The sequence below is a fragment of the Podarcis melisellensis genome (genome assembly GCF_964234715.1).
Source record: "Podarcis melisellensis genome assembly, chromosome: 3".
In the NCBI taxonomy this organism is placed as follows: Eukaryota; Metazoa; Chordata; class Lepidosauria; order Squamata; family Lacertidae; genus Podarcis; species Podarcis melisellensis.
In genome coordinates, this window is record NC_138530.1 from 92,146,475 (window position 1) to 92,160,111 (window position 13,637).

The 13,637-nt window shown below is 38.3% G+C and overlaps 1 long non-coding RNA gene across 1 annotated transcript in view; it reads right to left on the reverse strand.

Annotated features, from left to right (window-relative positions):
• Positions 1 to 13,637, reverse strand: part of LOC309367344 — a 217,812-nt gene that overhangs the window by 5,520 nt on the left and 198,655 nt on the right. The window lies entirely within an intron of this gene.

Here is a 13,637-nt window from a genome sequence, read left to right on the forward strand (position 1 = left end):
CAAATACTGTCCGTGCTACAAAGCTGTCCTGATAATCATAGTGCTGCTCAGAATTCCATAGTATCCAAACTTCAGTCAGGACAGGCAGCAGTCATGGATGAGGCTGCTGTTGGCGTAGGTCCCCCAGTGTAGCTTCCACTTTCCCCGACAGGATTAGTAGCTGTTTAATTCTGCAGGAGAGAGTGCTCTGTGTACAGCCTTCCAGTGCAAAATACTGAGTTGCAATGTGGTGATTGCACATGTTGCAATCTGCTGTATGGAGAAGTGCCGCATATTCGACTTTAAGAGTTTGTGTCTGTTGTAAATACAGCATTACATTGTGTAAGCAATACACATGGTTCTCTTCCTGAAACTTGGGCAAATACCATTTCTCGTTTGGATATTTGCTTGGAGACAGTTGCTCCCTGAGGTGAGAGCTGGTGACTATATATAGAAAGACTGAGTTAGAGAATTCTGGCTTCTCAATGTATTGTTGCCCAGAAGCTACACATCTAGCATCAGGTGTGTCACTATAACAGAAGTCCTACTTGGCTGTTATATTTACATGTAGTCTACATGCTGTTTGGGTGTTCTGCTCATGTGTAAATTTACATGGAAGCATGGATGGGTGTGTTAAGCTCTGCTTCCCCCAGGCCAGCTTTGTCTCCTTCCAATGCATGTAGAGCAAGAGTCTGAAACAGGGAGCCTCCATGAGTAAAGGAGGCTTCAAAATCATACCTTTAACCTCCATAAGCCAAGGGCCTTAAGTGGGCTTGCCCTCATTCTTCCTAGTTGTGTGTAGGTTTGCAGCTGAGCAGATTGCCCAAATAGGGCTAGAATGAAAGGCATTTCTGTCATCCAGATTCTGTTTTGTACAAAGCAGTATTCAGATTTTTATCAAGATGTGAGAAGGCTTAAAAAATGCTCTCCCACCCCAAGGATCCTTGATTGCACGGGCTGCTCTTCAGACCTTAACATGTTTGTCTTATCTGGGCTCCTGATTATGGGATGTTTTCTAAGCATGTTCACTGAAATCCCATAGAAACCTTCAGATCTTCATGCTAAACACAGAAAGGTCTGAAAGGAAACCTACACACTTGGGGAAGTTGAGGTGAGATTTCCACTACACAACAACAACAACAATTTATACCCCTCCCATCTGGCTGGGTTTCCCCAGCCACTCTGGGCGGCTTCCAACAAAATATTAAAAATACAATGGTCTGTTAAACATTAAACGCTTCCCTAAACAGGGCTGCCTTCAGATTTAAACCCTCACATATCCAGACAAATGCTTTAATTGGTCTCAAAGTGTCTTTGGCCTTGTAATTTAAAAATTGTGGAGCTGTCATTCATTCATCAGCACCTATGGGTTGTATCCAATGTTAGTCATAGAGTACACCCATTTAAATGAATAGACATGATGTAACATTGATCTATTAACTTCACTGGATCTGTTTTGAGTAAAATTTAGTTGCATACAAAACAGCCACACCACCACCCTGAAAACAAGTAGCAAATTTGAAAGAAACTACAGTAGCTGGTTATTTCTCTCTGATACTTAGTTTTCAACATGTAGGGAAGTTTATTTTTTGTGGGAAAGAGTTGAAAGATTCCTTATCTGTAGTGTGGAGTACAACTTTTCCACTAGATTCTGATGAAGATATAACTTGTGATAAGTTGAGATTCAGTTGCACTCTATGCTGCCAAAGGAGAATGATCTTGCCTTGAGCTAGGAATACAGTATGATAATAACCTCTATTAATTCACCTGTCTCCTTGTAGTTAGTGTGTTATTAAAGAACCATCTTCTCTAGTGATTAAAAGCAGTATGCAAACAAATGCTTCCATAAATATCCTTGCGCTGTGCAAACCAATAAAACCCCCACAAAAAAGTTGTGAAGCAATCAAGCAGATAACATATATATAAAATGCATAATTGACTGCTTGGAGGTGGTTCCTTTGTGTTTATCTGGTTGATTTACACTTCACATTTCTCTGTCTCTGTGCAAAAATGCAGCTTACATCCTTCAGGAGATGCACACAAAATAAATCCTTGATGTAAAATCACATTTTTAAACAGCTTTTCGGACAGCTACTTTGCCCTCTTCAATGTGTTCCTCTCTGCCAACCTGTTAGGGTCTTGGGCTACCCCTGCCACTTGCTGTTCTCTTCTGCCAAACCCAATTGGCCCAGTATTGCTTTCTTAATGTTGTGCTTTTTTGTAAGTACTAGGTAAGAGACTATTTGGTCGTGTTTTGATTTAAGGGAAAGTGTTATTGGGCACTGATTCTAAAACAGGGTTAACTTGATGGTGCACTGTTGCAGTCAATTGTTAACTGACTTTGGTGATCGCTTGTAGCCGGATAAGATTGTCTTCCTTGAATATGGTCTTAACGGTGAGTCTGTAAGTGACTGGAGGCCAATTCTGAATTCACACATCCTTCCACAGTGGGGACATAGGTTTCTGGATGAGAGTTGATCACGTGAGGGTTTGCCAAATGTGCCTTCCTCTTAGCTCGTTTCTACTTTTTGCAGAGTTTGTGCTTCTTCAAAGTCCAGAATGCCTTTGGTAAAGGCTGTTCTCCAATTGGAGCACACAGGCCAGTGTTTCCCAGTTATCAGTTTTTATACTACATTTTTTAAGATTTGCATTGAGAGAGCCTTTGATCTTCCTTTGTTGTCCATCAATATTTCACTTTCCATTCTTAAGTTGGGAATAGAATACTTGCTATTACAATCAGGCATCTGAACAACATGACTGCCCAACAGAGTTGATGTTGAAGAATCATTGCTTCGAAACTGGTGATCTTTGCTTCTTCCAGTACACTGACTTAGTTAACTAAGGCAATGTTATAGTATGGTTTGCTCACACATCAACAAGATTTGTAATTTATTGACTCTTTCTCTCCTACTGTTTGTGCAATGGGTGAATGAAAATAACATATATTCTCCTGTGAAAGCAGAGAGGTGCTGACAGTTTGTTCTTGTATCATCTTGATGTGGTTATTTAAATAGCTCATGCTACTTCTTTTCTCCTGGGAACTATGGGTGATTATGAAACATAAAGTTTGAGCTATACCCTCACCAGTGTTCCGTACACTTGAAAACACACCATACTTGTAGGGAGTCACAAGGAACATGGTTACTCACTTTCTTGAACACTGGCACTTTGACAGCTCACACATTAAAATTAATATATAGTTAAATGTCACAAATGCCACCTTCTGTAGGAAGTGTTAATGTGCAGAGCCTTAATTTTGAAGTGTCCTGTCAATTTTTCACTTTTCTTTAACCAGTTTAATTGTGGCTACAGTTTTATTGTGTTTGGATGCTTTTATTTATGTTTTTTAAAAAAACACTGCAAAAAGTTAATTTTTCTAAAGAAGCCATAGGTTGTTGAGAGTCTATGATTAACAGCTGTTCCACTTTTGAAGGGATTTATCCTTATTTTAATGGAAGATGTTGCTGCACAACTGAGCAAATAGCTCTTGTCTCAGAATACAAACTGAGAACTCACATATTCAGAAACTCTTGGTCCACCTTAGTTTTGCAGTTCTTGACTGAATTACCTAGTCAAACTGTTTATTGTATATTTGTCTTAAAGTTTACTGTCAACTTCAAGCAGTATTGGTTAAATCAGTTCTCATATTCTCTTTCTCCCCACACAAGTGGTCTCTACTGCCTTAAGAATACATTTTGTTGTCAATGTAAGGTGTAAATCAATCATGAATATAACTGGCAATAATTTCAATGAGTGTTGTGGTAGTTTGAAAAAGTGCTGCTTTGATTGCAGAAATCACTGCTGTTAACTCTGATTAGCAGATTCACATGCAATAGTTGTCTGTGCAAGCAATGTGGAATGACTGTTTTGCATGTACAGTACTGCAAAATGTCTTGTGTGATGCAGTCCTTAGCATTAGGTAAATTAGATGTTTCTTTTAAGTTAAATACAGAGTATTGATTCCTCCCCAATAAAAATGTATGAATTAAGCATATGTTTATTCCAGTTAACTCTGGCTGTGTTGTGTGGGAAAGGATATTGGCTTTAAGATTATGTGCAAACTATGGGACTGTTTCCAGTTGTGATCTGAGGAAGTCTGAGAGGACCAGAAAGCCTTATTTGTTCATTTTGCATCAGGATGTGACTCCCCGCCCTTTCTCTCTCCCTTGTGCTTGTTCCTGATTCTTATGGCAGGAAAATACAAAAATAAACTTCTTGCAGTCTGTTTCCCCATGGAAAAAAAATAACCCTTGAATTTATGTAAACTCAACTATTGATATGTGATGGTGATGCTGTATGAATTCTTTTTAAGCAACTCAGCAAATTATGCTACATTTATATGAGACAATAATACCACTTCTAGTGATACTAGATTGTTACTTGAGATGTGTACTGAAAATATGTGACAGTTTTAGTGAAAATAATTTTCAGTTCTGGACTATTTAAAATATGCAGTTCATTTAAAAGCAGTATCAAATGTGTGTTGCAGTTTGTACTATAAATTGAGATTCCAAGTTAGGGGTATACATTTGTTCTTGTCTAGAGGCCAGTTCTCAGACATTCTTTTGACTCCCCTCCTCCAGCCCTGCATGCAGTTACCCTAGAGAAGCATTGTATGAACTGGAGGTATGTGGGCAGGTTGGCTGCCATGATCATGCTGTTGAGTTCTTCTGTGCAGTTGCATTCTTCTGTGTGCATTTGGGGGGAAATATGGGCTCAAAGTTTAATTAGTTTGTTAGTTTGCACTATGAGTTAGAAATGTTTGTTCAAATAAACAGAAAGCAGGACTGGTTCAGAGGGCTATTTATCCTAGGTAGTTGGGACCAGTTATTGAATAGTAATGGACACTCCCATAAAGCACCAGGTTTTGCCAAACTTAACATGGAGTGTGAATATGTTGCAAGGTTCAGAGTTTAAAAAGAAAATAGTTTACAACTTTACTGTGTTTAGGGAGACTGTTTAATTTTATGAATGAACATTGTGGAAATACAGAGATACATTTTAGTTCCTTTTTTAAGCTACTCCATTTCCTCTAGTTCTGTCTCCACAGTAGGCTGGGCTACATAAAAGCAAGGAATCTTCTGGCTATTGCTCACTCTTGCTTTTGCACCTGCAGTGTGTCTCCTTCACAGTGTATATGAGTTTGACATTGCCCCCTTTACTTCTGTATTTGGCAGAAGTTTTGGGCAGTGATTAAGGGGGATGTTTATATGGAACACAAACTATAGGTAAATGGAGTCATTTTTCTATAGTAGATGTATTAACATCTGCTTTCATGATAATATTGAGTGAGTGGAGAGTAAAAAGGCTGTCTTAATGTATAACAGTTCTGGGGAATTGTGGTCCTATGTTCAGTCCTTGTTTCTGACATCCTGTGCCTGAAGATACTTCCCATAGCACTTTTCATGGAGGTACTTAATGCTTTTGACACATATCTTGATGGCTGGACCTCCCTGACTGTTTAATTTAGAAGCTGGATAAAATGGGCCTCTTCATTTTAATAGCAAACTTACAGCTTTGTTAAGTTAGCAATGGCCACAAAACATCAGTTAGTATTCTTTGGCTTGGAAATAGGAGATAGTACTGATATTGTCAGCATTCCCATAGTGAAATGACTAGCATTTTATTGATATACACAGGCTGCAAGACAGGGATCAAATTCTTGTGTTGTGAGATTTCAACAGTGCTTTGCATGTTCTGTTAATAGGTAGCTAAAGAGGTTCCTGGGTTGCATGTAAATTTTTGCTGAGTGGATGACACAGACAGCAAGCCAGTTGAAAAGCAATACAATGTTTATGTAACCCTTTTCAGTTTGAGCCTAGTCAGGAAATGCAATACTATGCCGTGAAGGACTTTTGTGCAAACTAATTACACAGCTCAGCACTGTAGAATATTTTGTAGAGAATCCCCCCCCCCTTCATTTGTATTTGTTGCAAGGAATTTTATCTCAGGTTGGTAGACTAATATCAGTGTAGATAAAATCTCTTAGGAGTTGTTTTTTAAAAAGTTAAATATTGTATTCAACTAAATAACCGTGCATATGGAACAACTTCCAGGAGCATAGCAGAATCCCCCCCATGCCCTGCCTCCAAATTCTCCTCTAGGGAGTTGGGGTGACTCCTAGATTTGAAGGGGTTAGGGGAGGAGAGTTGTGATTATCGGGGAGGACACCAGGCTGGAGAAGGCAGCTCTAGAACAAGAAAAAGGTATGGGTTTATTGTGTATATATGCTGTAAGGAAGCTTAAATGCTGTTATAAACATATATCCTTGATAGAAAGAGCCATTGGAGTCATTGAGGCAGAATTCAGAGAATACTAGTTAGGATTTGAATGTAGGCTTTTGAAGACTTAGCATGAAAGCTTAGAGAGTTTATTTTCACAACGACAAATGTAACTGTAAAAACAACAAGATGGAAAAGGATTAGTTTGCCTCTTAAAAAAAACAAAACTATTAACTTGTGTCAAAAGTGTTGGTATGACAAACTTCCTTTTTGGAATTTGGAGCATGAGTTCACTTTGTTCAGTGTCTAATTCAAAAAATATTTTCCATTACATCTATTACTGAAAAGCAGAGAACTTCAAACTTGATTCCCACTAAAGTACTTTTTGGGGGGGGGGAGGTGGGGGAATTCATCGTTGCCTTGACTTTGAAAACAGTTGGTAGTTTAGTTCTTTAAAGGCGCTCCATATATGATTCCATTTCTGAAAGTGGATATTAAAAGCTTTATTCAGAAAAATATTTATTCTGAAGATTCTGAAAATGTTCATCTGCTGTCACATTGCTGATAGATGCTACATTTTATCTTAAGAATGTGCTATAAAGACTCCAGAGTGGATCCTAATTTGTTTTGGTCCTAGAGAGATTGGAGCAAAGAGCCTTTCTTGTGAGATGAATTGCAAAGCTGGTTTAACAGATAAACCCACATAGTCCCCCTCTCTGTGCTTCCACACCATATTTTTGTAAATTTTAAAGCCTCTTAAGACATGGATCTTGAGTTCAAGTTCTCTCCATACATGGAGGTGTTGTCTAGACTTTAAAAATAATATCTTAAGCCGCTTCTTAAAATTTTCATTCCAGGGGTCATATTTTTGCACAGAGGTAAGCAGTATGATATCAAGCCAGACTGCTGCCATTTGAATTCAGCAGTTAACTGAAAATGAATACTAATAATACAGTGGTGTGGGTAGGTGGTTTTGGGGCTGAGGAATTGGCATTTGGTCTGTTTTGGATGTGGCTGTTCTTCCTTCCCCTGAAAAAACAGGTGGGCATGTAGAATAGTCTTAGATCCAGCTTTGTTTCTAGAGGCCCACCTGCCCTTGTTGGCACAAAGCACCAGCTGATTTACTAGTTGTGGTCATTTCTGGACAAGGACAGTTTGACTACAGTGATTAAAGCTCTGGTACGTTTTATGTGGGACTGTTCCTGAAGGTGATTTGGAAGCAACCAGAATCTTAACTTAACTGGTATAGCTGGATTTATGTATATCTTGCCAATTTTAAAATAACTTCCAGAAGGAAGTTAAACTGCTGGTATTTAACTTTGAAGCTCTAAATGGCTTGGGACCCAAATACCTGAGCGGTCTCCTCTTGTCATACCTATGTGCCCAGAGCACCCCTTCCTTTGCAACAAGTTTAAAATCCATCAAGTTAAAAGCCAAGAAAATAAATCTGGGGCATTATGATCTATCTGGTGAGGCACTCTCCAGTTGTCTCTTTTTTCAGAGGTGTATTATTGAATAAGAAAGGGCAAAAAAAAGGGGGGTTCCTGGCAATGGAAATTTGGTTATGGAATGCCCTCCCTAAAGTGGATACCTCACTTCAAAATTACAGTCTTTATTGGCACTAGGCAAAAGTGGTCTTTTTCATTTTAGCTTGTAATTTTAGTTGTCTTAAAGATTTTTATCTATTCTGTCTTTGTATTTGCACTGTGAAAGAATTGATTGTACACTGCCCTGAAGTACTAAACAGGATGAAGGGTGGTAAAATGTTTTGAATAAATAAAACATTGAGCAACCCTAATATTCCTATCACTACCGCCTTCAGCACACTCAAGGCTAGAGCTCCACCCTCTTCCATTATGTTGACGATTATGTGCTTTTATTTCCGCTGTTCATTGCTGAATGTTTTAGGAATTTGTATTTAATTTTTGCACTGTGTATTAGTTTTATACGCTGCCTCAAGTTTTAAGTATGTACAGAAAGGAGGGATATACATTAACAAATAAATAAAAAGTGATATCACTTACTATGTCTAAAATAAAGAAAATATTTACTAATGAAAGCAATAATCACCATGCTATCTCCTCCCAGGGAAAAGACCTTCAGTTCAGAAAAGTTTTCAGTGATTATTTGCAAATATGTCAGTTGACCTCCCCTAGACTTTTTTTTTGAAGACTAGGTTCTGAGAGCTGATGCAGATGTTCAGTAGGGCACATGCTATTCTTGATAGCGTTGTAAAACACCAGAGATTCACATGCAGGGTTACATGTTTGATTTTTTTTAATCTTAAGATCTCACTGTATGTGAGATTCTTGCATCAGACGTTTTTACTTGGCATGCTAATGGTTCATTCCTGAGCAAGTATATACCAGTAGGCTTGCTTTTGAATTTTTTTTTGCAAAGTGACCCTTCCCCACGCTATCAATGGCTAGTAATCATGATTGCTATATGTTACCTCCATTATCAGAGGCAGCATTTCCCTAAATTCCAGTTGCTGGGGAATAACAGCAGGAGAGTGAGTTTCTCAAAAGGCATCTGATTTGCCACTGGAGAAAAGAGGATTCTGAACTAAATCGACCTTTGCTGGTCAGATCCAGCATAGCTTTTCTTTGGTTCTGTGATTTCACCTCTTACTGCAGCTCTTACTTTTTCATCCCACATAGTCCAGTGGCTTCATCAAGGAATCTTTTGCCCAGGATTGGGCTTGAACCCACTTCCCTGAGATTAAGAGTCTCATGCTCTACCAATTGATCTAGCTATGATGACAATAGACCCATTGCAAGAGCAAACTTCTTCTCACACACCGCAGGATCTAATTTGTAGATTCCCAAGATGCTGTAATAATAACTTCAAATTAGCATGTAACCACATGCATACACACTCTTCTTTACTTATTTGCTCATAAGGAAAAGTGCTAAAAAGTAAACTCCATTGCTTTGCCATAAGCAGCAATGTGTTCAGCATAGGGCTCCTTTTTGGGGTCCTTGTCCAGTCCCGGGTATCCATTCTGCATTTGTCTTCCTGCTCTAGGAATATTATAGAACTTTATCTTTTTACAATCCAGAACCCACCTTTAGCTCAAGCATGCATTTTGAGGATCCACTTCTTAATCTTTTACTACATGTTTGTATGATGTTACTGTTGCAACCAGCCTTATGTCAGACAGTGGTCCAGTAATGGGTCCTGAACTTAAATCTACCTACTGAAGACCAGTGAAAGTTGGTGTTTATAAACTTCTTTAAGAAGAGACATGGAGAAAATCTTTAATCAAAACAATTAAAAAGAAGAGAGAGAGAGAGAGAGAGAGAGAGAGATGGAGCATATGTGCATGTATCAAGGGGTGTGTCAAGTGTTGTCTCATTGAGTTCTCTATATACACTTCCATAAAGCCCCAGGTCTGTTTGCGCAACTTTTTTATGACACTGTCTGCTTTAATGTGCAAGCTCATGACAACCTATTCCTTATCATTCATAATGGCCTCTCTAGCATAAGGTCTGGCAGGCATTATTGTGAGTGTTGTGCTTTGTGGTATAATTAATGTCCCATTCTTTGTATAAGGTTGCCTTGTGTCCAGAACTGGATTTTCTTCATTAGGTGCTTACCTTACCAGTGGTGTTTTTTCTGCCACCAAATCCCAGGAGGTCAGAATGCATGACTTGCATACTTCGAAAGAGTGACGGAGCAAGCAGCTGTCTACCCAGATAGGATAGGAACCTTGTGGAAGGATAGCATCATATTTGTGTGCTGTTCTTCTGTGTTGCTATTCAGACTTTCACAACAGAAAACTACTTGGCCTATGGGGATTCTCCTTTCTCTTGTCTCCCTTCACTCCCCTGCACAACCCCATCATATGCTCTTGAGGATACATCAGTCTTCTGGTATCCATGAAAACTCAAAGTCTGGGGCACCTGCCCAGGGGCACCACTGGAAGCCTTCATCGGTACTATGGCACCCAGGGATGCCAGTTTGGTGACCTCTGCATTACTTGTTCTTTAGAATTGATTGGGGCATTTATATGGTAGAATATAGCAATATTTGTTCTTCAAAATAACTCCATAAGAATATATAACAAGTACATTGCTTATTATTGTCAAATTTGGTGGAACTCCTTCAGATATTATAATTGCCTTATATATATTGATAGCTGGAGATATGGGAGGTGTATGTGTTAAATATATTCTGCTCCTTTATGCTTCATCAGAATCAAAGTCTTCAACCATGAGCAACTGTGATAGAGTTAGATATGTGCACACAAAGCAGCATGGGTTGTATTTTCAGATCATGACTCAATTCAAAGAAAGATTAATATTTCTAGAAATCCTATTTAAGTATCCTGTGAAAGGATTTCCAGTTAGGTCAAACATGCAGGATTGAATATGTACTTAGCTGGAAGTAATGCAGCTATATATGCTGTGACCTCTCAAGCATCAAGGTATGCTGCAAGGTACCAGCTCTTATATTTTTAGCTAATGATGAGTACATTAACTTTATATATAGTAGTAAACTCTATTTTAATTCTGCAAGCATAGATATGTTTCTGGCTGACAATGCAGATGCCTTCATCCTCGTGCCCAGAATGCTTAAAGTATACAATGATGCCACTTCCACAACCTTTCAAATGAACTGTAGCCATGTTCTCATACACAAGCTCTCTCTGTGTTCCTTCATTTCTTGAATTATTTACTTTCCTTAAAATAAAGTGACAACTGAGTGAGAAAAGCATAGTGGAGATATTGTTGGACTTCTGTGACTCCTTTTCTCTCTCTCTTCAACTCTAAATCCCATTGGATTCCTGGCCCACAGTTCCCAGCAGTCATATTCTGTCTCCATTTGCTTCCTTGGGTTCCTGCTTTTCAGCCCATTACCTTTTTCCTTTGCCTTAGTGTCTCCTTACCTGAAACAAGAGGACTTTGTAATAATATCCCTGTTCTTCTCCCACCTCCCAAAGACTGCCTTGTGGGTCCCTGCTTGGATTGATATTTTAAAATTAGGACTACGTCAAGCCATTTATTAAATTGGTGATTAGTCATAGTATTTAAGTTGGCAGCACTGTCATTTTCTATTCTATTTAGGGATGTGCATTAGATATTTTAGCGTCTACTGTATTATTATATAGCTCGTTTTCTCCCTCCTAACTCTTTTTGTAATTCATCACCAACAACTATGAAAGCCTGTGAGTAACTTGTCTCACTATTCAATATGGGTCTGGGGAACATGTGGCTCCTCAGATAATTGTAGGACTGCATTTCCCATCTTGGTAAGGTGTGAGGAAAATGATGCGGTCCTCTCAGAGGTATCATGCGCTCTGCTATTCCTCTCCAAATGTTTCATAAATACATAACCTCTTCAAAGCATATTCAGTCTTCTTTATGTTTGTTTTGTGTTCCTTATTTATAGTAATAGTAATGGAAGGTTACAAGTTATGAAGCAAGTTATGAAGCAGCAATTCTATTTTTTAAAAGAATTACCTTTCCCGGTATTGACCTGCTGATGGGAATGGGAATAAGCTTCAGATGATGAGGGAAACCTTGAAGCTAAAATTAACAAAGTGCTTTTAGATGTGTTCTCAGAAAATGAAAGGGAATGAATGAACCTGTGGGAATTCAGTTCAACTCAAAAGCAGGGGTGTAAAATCACTTTAGCACATCTCCTATAGAGAGGATATGATGATACAGAGTATACATGGGATTTTCTCCCAAACATCTCTACTCCTTCACCTAACGGTAGGCAGAAAACCATCAATATTGGGTTGGTTTCACATTTCCCTCTTATTCCAGGGTCTTAACCACTTGGTCCATCTTGCTTTATTGAAGGAGGGAGTGCAAACATGGTCTACACAGGACTTTCTTTACTGTCTTGTAAGATAGAGCTCCAGAGTACCAGGAAATACATGCTTGTGGAGATGTGCCTTGACAGTGGGGGGGGGGGGATAGAGTGATGTTTGTGTTATCTCTTGAGACTTAATAAATATCTGGGAGCCCAAACTCCATAAACAGCATAATGAATTTCTATTATCTATGTTGTTGAATTTACTGGATTCTAAACTTCAGGATACTGGTGGTGGTTTTCTTTTGGGATTTATTCCTTTCCTCAATTTCTGACTTGTAAGCTAACTCAAAACTAAAACCAGCTGAAGAATCCATAAGTGAATATTGGCATCTTCTCAGAACATATTACATTAGATAATTGAGTCTTCGTGACAGTACCACAACAGAAATAGAAGATTTTGTGATACGCTCCTTGACTGTGAGAAGAAAAAAGCAGCAGATGAACTGTGTGGGAAGTGACAAATGAAGAAAAATGAAAAGTTGGAAACTATTTCTGCTTACATGCAAAGTTTGAGTCTTCATTAGTAACTTAGTTATTTTATAAGAATCTGATTTTAAAAAAGAACTTGACCAGAGTTCAATTTGCTATAAACAAAAATATTAAAATATGGTTTAAAACGTCTAGCTTTTCTGTCTCTTAAGAGATCAGGTTCTGAAATGATTATTCTCTAAATGAGATATTTGGATATTAACATTTTTAATTGACAGTGATTGAAATTTCAGATCTCTTGTCACATCCCATTTAACCCAAAATTCACATTTTTCATAAACTTACTAATTAATAGCATATTTGTAAAATTCACAACATGCCAGAGTAATGCTTCCATATTATTATTCTTTACTTACATCCTGAGAGAGCTTGCTAGAAAGCCGGTTCAAGACTTCTGGCTGACTTCTAGCTGAGCTTTCTGAGTAACTTGATGGACTTTTGCTGAGGATGCCTTGATGGCTATGCTAGGTCATCCACCTGTTTTGTTATGTCAATAGTGAAGACAATTAAATTGGTGCAACTGGCTTCCATTAATGTATCAGCCTGGAAAATGTCCCTTCCAAATCCAGAGAGAAGTACAACCATAGTAAGGAGTAATACACTCTAGTTCAGAAATTGTTGAAAAAAATAAAACTATTATGAATGCACATTTGTACATATAGTTGTGCTGTACTTGCTTTTGCCTTGGGTGTGTTTTGTTAGATAATGCTATTTTTAGTTTGGTTGACTTCCAACTTTGACAAAAAGGGAAGACCGGAAGTGAACAGTGAAATCACTATAATAACATACTTCCTGTTTGAAGTGTTTTTTTTTTAATCTATGAGGCCTAGACAGAGGATATGTCATTTCCTGGATTACTTATCTTTAGTATAGATGGCCTGCTGTACTATATAATCTCTTGACCCCCCCCCCAAACATTCATCAGGGTTTATATCTATAGTACAGAAGCAGGGGGTAATCTTAAAAACCTTTGCTTGCTAATTGCCCGCTTAAATCTGTGACCTTTAAATAAATACTTTATTTAGGATTGAGATGTGGGTGTGTTTAGTTGAAGATTCCTCAGCAACAGTTATAAGGCTAAAGCCATGCTCCTCAAATGTTTTGAAATGAGGCCAATATACT